Below are 9,133 nucleotides of genomic sequence, written 5' to 3'. Positions count from 1 at the left end.
TAACAATTATTTTTTGATAATAAAACAATGTTTTTCTTAAGTTTATAACATTTCTTTTTATAATATTATTCGTTATCACGAAGAAAACACATGAATTCATCTTAAAGATGTATTGTTCCCCAAAAATATGAAAAGTAGATTAATAAAAGAAAACTTTGAATAGGCCATTTTCGAAGTTTTAATAAAGAATCACTTCCGTAGAAAAAAAACACACCTAAAAATATGTTTTCACTTATAAAATGACAAAATAAACGGTTAAATTAAAAACCTCATTGATTTCAGACAATTTGACTATTTTTGCTTTAAATTACAGCTTAAATAATTTTTTTAAATTATTATATGACATTGAAATGGCATATTAAACTAAAAATAAATTTGGGTGGGTGACAAGATATCTTTAAAACCACTGCTATAAATATAATAAACTTCACTTTTATAACAGGTCACACTTTGATGATAAAGGTGCGTCATAATATTAACTTGAAACAAAATAAATGTTGTGAAATACACAACATAAAAGGCATACAAAAGTAAATATGATTAACTTAAAATGAATGTACAACTATTAGAATATAAAAACCACAGACCGTTTTAGTTATAGCCTATACTAGATCTGGTGACTCTGGGAAGTTGAATAAAAAAATCAAATTATTTTTTATTATACCTACATTTTATAGTCCTCTGATAAAACACCGTTTATTTCCTTTTTTTTAAAATACTTCTTTCTATTTACAAATAGTACAAAAGAATAGGGATTCGTATTGTGTAATTCGGAACTATCAAATGAAAAAAAGTCCCACAATTATGAAACGATATTGTAAACTATAATTATTGGAATGTATTATGATCAATAGAAATGTACGTGCTACCTAATGTACAATACAGACTAATTCATGCAGACTGTCTCCATTATGAATTTAGAATTAGATCTTTAAAACAGACCCGGCATCCTACACATTCGGCTAAGTGTCAAAAAGAAAGAAACATTTAGCATGAGAGGAAATGCTAATTAGATGTTGATATACACAATGTTCTGAATGTAGGCCTATAGATTATTGTTATCAAACCGTAATGATAAAATACCATTGGTTGATAGAAAGAAATATATAAATTCATGTGTGATTACAAATCCGATGAACATTTACAACGCTGTTCTCGTTATTTTTTATATAATAGGCCTATTTTTAAAAATCCGAAATATATCCTGTGAAGAGGTCCTTCAAACATAAAAACAAATGCTTTCTGAACAATATTTTGATTAATAAATGATGTAAGATAAAATAGAAAAGCAAACTTGGTATTCTGGTCCAAATTCATTTAGTCTATGTTAGGCCCGTTGCTTTTATATTAACACAACATTTAGTACCGGTATGTTGTCTTAATTTTATTGGCAGAGATATGAAAACAGTGAAATCCTTTTATCTAAAAAGAGAAAATAAAAAAACAAACCCAATTTTTTTTTAAATGGATAAACACGTATGGTTTGAATTGTTCTACAAGTAGGCCAATTCGAAACAGAATAAAACAGTTATAGTCGAACGGAACGAGGCCAATGAAGAATGGTGATATATCATCATCATTTCCTTGATAGTGCATCCATACAATACAAATAAAAAATAGAAAAAAATGTCACCAGGAAATTAGCAATATTATCTTCCACAAAAACAACCTAAAATCTCAATTTGCATCAACGCTTGGATGAGGTGGTTTTAATTAAGATCACGGAGGAAATATATTTCCATGATTAGACTATAGTACAACTGTCATGATAATGAATTCTGTCTTTTTTAAATATTTCATTTTAATGTAACATAATAGTTATCCACTTTGACCAAAAATTTGATCTAAAAAAATGTATTTACCTGAATAAAAAATGTAATTTAAAGCAAAAAATGCCAGCCAATGGATTTTTGGTTGAATTTAACCATTTATTTTGTTATTTTATAAATGAAAACATTATTTGTTTTAATATTTTTTCTATGGAAGCCTATTCTTCTCATCTCTTCTTCTTAACGTTTTCCGTCTTCAGACATAACTATATTAAAACTATAAAATAAAATACTCAAAGTCTGATTTAATTAATCTTCATTTTTTCATGTTTTTGGGGGACAATACATCTTTAAATCCGATGGATGCTAAATTTAAAAAAATGACGAAACGTTATTCGTAACAAACATCTTGCGCTATTATCTAGGTGGTAACTTCAGTGCTTATGTAACCCGATGAATTTACACCATATAGTCATACAATACAGTATTATCATTTTACATATTGGTAATCCTTGGGCACAATGATAATTTATAATATTAACAATATGTGGTCACACATGAATACATTAACCAGAAATTGGGTCTCCAAATTAGATTAAAGTTAAACAAACAGTAGTAGACCCTATTTTATATTGTGTTTGTGACACAACCCGCCCTACTGTAGCCTTCATAATCAAATTCTCCTCAAACCGAAAATTTCATTGTTTTTGTTTGGTGTAGCCTATATCATTTCTTGTACGTAAATGTGTACGTTTGAGCTGGGTTTACTGTAAAATGAAAAAAACAAACAAATCGGACATATAGGCCTGTGCCTCCAAATCACGTGGAGATAGGCCTAGATCTATATTTATTCCTTAGTTTGGACAATTACTTTTGACAATTTTGGATTTCTGTGACCAATTGTTTGGTTCACGTCATCTCCTTCCTTTGTGTGTGATAATCTCTCTTGATTTAAATTTATTTGCAAAAATACAAGTCATTGTAGCATATATTTTTACCTATTGGCAAAGCTAGCCTTTTCATTTCGAACATGGCGTCATAAAAATTTGCATAGTATTCGACGTCATACCATCCGGGTTCTATTAGGTGTTGCTTGGATCGCGCATTGATATTTCCAGGAGGTCGGTAGTAACGTACGTAACAACGTGTGACTTTACCACAGGGCGTTTCTCTTTTTTTCATGCCAAAACATTGCATTAATAGCTGGCCCTTATATATAACATTCTTATTAAATTATACATTATGCATTATGTATTTTTTTACATTTACATACAATTATACATCATTAATGCATTGTATAATCATCGGACCTTACAGTCATACATTTATGAATAAAGTCCCAGACTCATGGGAACAATTCGGGCCTAAGACTGACATTAATCGCATCACATGACAACGTTAATTAATTCTATAGGTCTACTTCCAAAATGACGTCTTAAAATTCGAATGAAACCTAGAATTGTATAAGACCTCAATATCATCGAATTATTAATGACGACTTTATTACAAAAGAGAAAAAGCAATTGTCTAACTAACTTTGTGTTGCTCTGCATTTTTCTTAATCGCGCGAGAAACAAATTTGATTTTACATTTCCATCAATATTTCAACGAGCAACGTTTAGTTCCTATTGAATATTCTACGGTCACACAGAAACTTTTGTGAGATAGATTAATAAGTAATATATTTGTAATATTTAAAAAAAATATTTTGAGAAACAACCCAACGTGTGTATGGTAGGTGGATTAGAAGGCGACATAATTTCCAAAATATGACCCGCTGGAAGGGTTACAGTCAATATGTTGTTATTTACGGAAGATTATATTAGTTTAATAAATTACCAACAGTAGGCCTAATGTAAATTTTTATTCTAAAACTTGTTATTCTGCTCGTGGTGGCAACCATTGTATAATTAGCATATAGCCGATGACGTCAGATGATCCGGGATCTCAGTATGAGCTCGCGCATTGATATTTTAACAAAGGCAGACGTACGGGAGTGGCGTAAAATGTCACATGACTTGATAAGAAGAAAGGCTATAAAACGTGCCTTTAATAATATATATCCATGCTCGGTACAGAGCTAGCTCTGCATATAAAACATGAGAAAAAGTGCTGTATATATTTAAAAAATTGTTGAATAGGCCTAGCCTATAGAAAATATAAAGAACTTGATGTTACAGGCTACATGAGAGAACTGACTCAGAAACAATTGTCTTGCATTCAGCTGTTCACTTATAATTTATCATTGATACTTAGTCCTAAAACTATTTCTATTGAGGCCTATTTTTATCTGTATACTTCATTTTTATTAAATTAACAATAAATCAATCCAGATTCCGAGGATTGTAAAAGTACAAGAGCATATGATCGACGAATTATTCTCTCTATTTGTAATTTTCACTCTTCCCTGCTCTATTCCAATTGTCTAAAAGATGTTTATAAAACAGTGCTCTGGTGGAAAATATTAGTCTGTAGGCTAGAATATTATTATGAATGAATAATGCGATAAAGAGGAACTTTTCAGACGTGTAGTTATTTATGTATGCCACCGCTAGATTTCTGTAGTCCTCTGTTTGAAAAGTGTTACCAACTTGTAACACCTATATAGGTAGATTGTTTTTAAGTTGTAATGCTGAAAGGGAGAACCAAAAATTGAATGGAGCATGGAGGTATACAATTAATGGGAATTGGAAAAGCGCCTTTAGGATAATAGTACTCGATAAGGACCGTTGACTTTGTAGATAATGTTTCTAGATAAATATAGACAAGTGGTCTTCACTTTTGTTTTTTGACGCATAAACCTCTATAGGCGTATCTTGCATTTTTAAATTAAAATGTTCCTGCAATCTTAACATGAAAAACAATTCCCTTTTTTTAAAAAGCTGCCACTGTGCCATTTGGCTTCATATATTATAAATATATTATGAGTGTTACTGTGTAAATACACTGTTTCTTATTTATCGTAGCTTTATCTACTGTATGGTCAAAGGTTAATCAATCAGGTGATGTAGTTTTACAAAACTGTAAAGCAAAACAATATTAAAATTCAGCCTATGATTTTCAATAAAAAAAAAATTAGTATAACTAAAATTTCACATTTTCATCAATATTTCGAAATTACAGTTTATTTGCTATTGAATATTCTACATTCGAACAGACACTTAAACGTATAAATAAAAGTAAATCAAGTCAACATAAACAATTCATAAAATATAATTAATAACTAAGCCTAGATATGAACTCGTCACATTGGTTTCGTGCAACGCCAACATGCATGTCATCATTAAACGTGGTGAAGTCTGGCATAACTCTTTATAGGCCTACATAAAGTTTTAATAATTATTTTAAAATATATGTTTTTATTTACTCATTTTTAATGAACACGGGAGTGACTCAAACGGTAATATCATGGCAAATAGCATATACACAATAACTGTTTTCATTGTGATATGAGCAATAATAACATTCTCTCAATGCTAAAATACAATAGAAACAGAAAATACGATAGCTAATATTAATAACTACACAAGACATCACGAATTAATCGATAGATAATTCAATATTAGGAGTGGCTGAAACAGAAGAGGGCTTCCATTCCGTCAAACGTAAAAAGTGTGAATTTTACTTTACAATTTAAACAAAATATCTTATGTAAGTGAATATAAAAGCAATGAGTATAAAAATAAGATAGCTACTCTTTTAATGGAAGGCTAGGGTACTTAATAATTCGGCTACCCTGTTCCTTAAAAAATGTTAATACACAGCTTTGAGAACTCGATGTTATGGAAATGACATTACATTACAATTACCATGATTAGAATCTTGCATTTGGTCACGTGCACCCAAGAAAGAATGCACAAAAGATAATTCGTTGAAATTCCTAGATACCTATAAATGTTGTTATTTTGTGTTGATGTTACCAGATTAAGCCTGGGTGAAAAAATGAACTATTAGCGATGGGAAAATAGATAATAAGAAAGAAAAGTATATATATACAAACAAATAAGGCATATACATGCTAACCACTACAGTATATGCGATCTGAGATGCATGTTTCTACTTTCTTTTTCGTAGCCTATGTAAATATTTTCCATAGTTGTAGTTTTGAGTAATAGATGCATTTTGTCCAGCAAGAAAGACATTTAAGTAGGCCTACAACCAAATCATCAATTAACTAGAAAACAATATTCCATCATAGTGTAAGTGCAAGTTATTCGCCTGCTGTATCACATTTTTTTTGGATTGAATTTATGTTAACTCTCATTTTATCTCTTCCTGCTCAAAAGTTGTAGCCAGAGGCGTAACAAAATTTGAGGCCTACCATTTGAAAAGGTCAGGAGAATCAGAACATAAGTTATCGGCATTTCTTTTATGTCGATCAACCTCCTCCCCAGCATCATCATGGGAGGCATCATGAACAACTTGAAAAACGGTTATTTGGTACAAGGGGCAGAATCGTTATTTTTTGGTAACAGATTACAGGAACACCACCAACAGTTACGCGTTGATTGATTATAATCTATTATTAATAGGCCTAGACGTCAAAGAAACCCCGGACCGGTAATGCTGCTTATTGTTTTTCATGATTACGTAATTGAGCTGCCATGGCTCGTGCTTCTCAAAGATTCATTTAGGGCATCTCCGGTGTGGGATGATTTCCCAGTACAACAAAATATATTAATTTCAATAACAATGTGTTATCTTTTGCTAATATTTGCATTCACATAATAAATAAAAGCGTACTCAGGAAGAAATTGGAACACTGCAGATTTTCTATAGACTGATGTAGGCCAGAGTAGGCCTACCAAGAAAAGTTGTTCGGGAAGGTTTTTAAGACAATGATCCATTATGGAGGTATCTCCATATGATCAACGTGCTTATAACTTAGGTCTATTAATTAATCTATCAATTTATAGGTCCATGAATGATCCATAACGATTTCCATCTTTGTTAGCAATCACAATTGCTACGAAAATTGCATTATGGGATATTTTATAATGCCACGTCATGCCACTTGATATCATATTGTTCATTAGGCCTATACGGTATACATTTTTACACAGCATTGCTAATCATGTATCATAGTTTTAAACGTTCGAATGATAAATATTATCACAGCACGAAGGAATTATAATATAATTCGTTCATGGTTACAGTTGATAGGTTAGGCCCACTCAGAACTGCTCAATATCCGGAAGTTCATACGGTTTGGTTCAATGAAGTCATTAGAGCGATTGAACGGTCACATCAATAAACTATATTACCTTTTCAATCTATATTTGAATAACTATTGTTAGTAATCGTCTCCGTGATGTTTGATTTGATTTGTTCAATATCGGCTCATTACAATAACAACAGAAAACATAAAAATGTTCACAATCTACAGAAACTAAAAGTCTCACCAATCCTTTCTTCTGCAACCATATAATTAAATGAATCGAATTCCCATGTTAAACATTGAAATAGCTAATTTCCATAATATAGGCCCTACTTATTATAAACGTCTTGAGTCTTGATAGGCCTACTCATGGTAGGCTTTTACCCAGAATATATAGGCCTATATCTGAGAAAGTTTTGTATATGAACCCTAAGCCTTGTATCATTAAATGTCTATTTGACGTTACTTTCAAAACCAATCCGTGCGCTGATGAGTTACTAAAATGTATCGACTTAATTTATGGGTTCAAATGGAAAACCGTCAGTATGGAGGTAAAAATTTTTTTTAACTCATGGTCAGTAGGCCTAAAAAGAATATTGTACGAAAAACTAGCAGGAGAAATTGTGTCGAAGAATGGAATGAAAAATCTTAGAAATTGCCGCTTAAAAGACTGTTTACACACACTAGGAACGATAAAGTGGTAAACATACATTTTTGTTACATAAAATAAAAGAAATTATAAACTTTTCATTCTAGAACAATAAGATAACAATTTATGCTGTCTTTGATGAAAATAATATTTTCACACGTCCAATCAAATGACTACATGAGTAAGAGTAATAACGATGATTTTTTGTTCTTATTGATCATGACGTCATTTGATTGGATTAAAACAAATATTTTTTTATCAAAGACAGCACAAATGGTTATAAACGTATGTTTATTCATTCATTCATTCATTCTTTATTTACCCTTTAAAATCGAAATACATTTAAAACAAGGTAACAAAAACAAGACAGGTGGAAATCTAAGGAGGCAAGGATAAGCAAAAGCAATTAAAATCGCTGTAGCTCGCAGGCTTGCTTATCCATCCTTAGACATCCAGTACATAAAGATATTTACTTTTTATCGTCAATCTTTATTGTTCTAGTGGAAATGGGCCTAAATTTCTGTTTACACTATCAAACTAGTTAGACAAAAAAAGGTGTGTTTGATGTGCCAAATATAGTAGTGATATTTCCAAATGGTAGTGATATGACATAATCAAAATTCAAGCACTGGTCTAGGTTACGTCATGAGGTTTCACATTTGCAACTTGCTATTTTGTTTGATGATTCGTGTTTATTTTAATTTCTATATTGTATATTTGTTCACTCATAAGCCACAATTAATTGGTCTTGTTGTAAACAAGAGTGTGATTAAATTGAAATTGAAATTGAAATTTATATTTATACTGGGTAACCTCTTCACAGTCAAAGACTGGTCTCCCAGAGGGCTCAGTTGGTGATCAGTGGCTGTGATGTACTAATACACCGGGGTAGCCCCCTACTCGTCTCGAAAGATGTACTAGGTTCTTTAAAGTGCACACGAGCTAGATGTGTACACTGGACCTACGGTTTATAGTCCTTATCCGAGAAGACTCGTTCTACCACCAGAACCATGGAGTGAGTGAGCCTCGAACCCCTGCCGATGTTATGGCTACGTAATTACGGTTCCACTGCCTTAACCGCTAAATAAATAAATACAAATACAAAAATACATTATTATGCAAACAATCGTTCCATAATAACTCAACCAAACACTATTCAAAATAGATTGATCTTCACCGTTTATTTGAGTGGTCCGGTCGTTGGTTATACCCATACAAACTCTATAGCATGTTTTATATATCAATAGAACCAGGTTACTATTTTACAATTATTTGTACTGATCATTATTATAGGTAACTTTTGTTTAGATTTCATAGAAAACAACAATGAATTATAGAAACTAAACGTATTGACCTTGAATTACAGTAGTAAGGGTACTGCGAGGTAAAAATATGATATTGGTACAGTACGACTTTTATTAGCGCAGGAACACGCGCGCGTGCCAATAAAACTTTGTTTATTCGAAAACAAAAAATAATAAATAACTTGTATATTATTTGTATTTATTACTGTGAGTTTTATTTTACGGCCGTTATTAACGCTATACCTGAGTCATT

Source organism: Antedon mediterranea, chromosome 4 (genome assembly GCF_964355755.1).
Source record: "Antedon mediterranea chromosome 4, ecAntMedi1.1, whole genome shotgun sequence".
Taxonomy (NCBI): Eukaryota; Metazoa; Echinodermata; class Crinoidea; order Comatulida; family Antedonidae; genus Antedon; species Antedon mediterranea.
The sequence above is the reverse complement of the archived record's forward strand: the minus strand, read 5'-3'. Positions refer to the sequence as shown.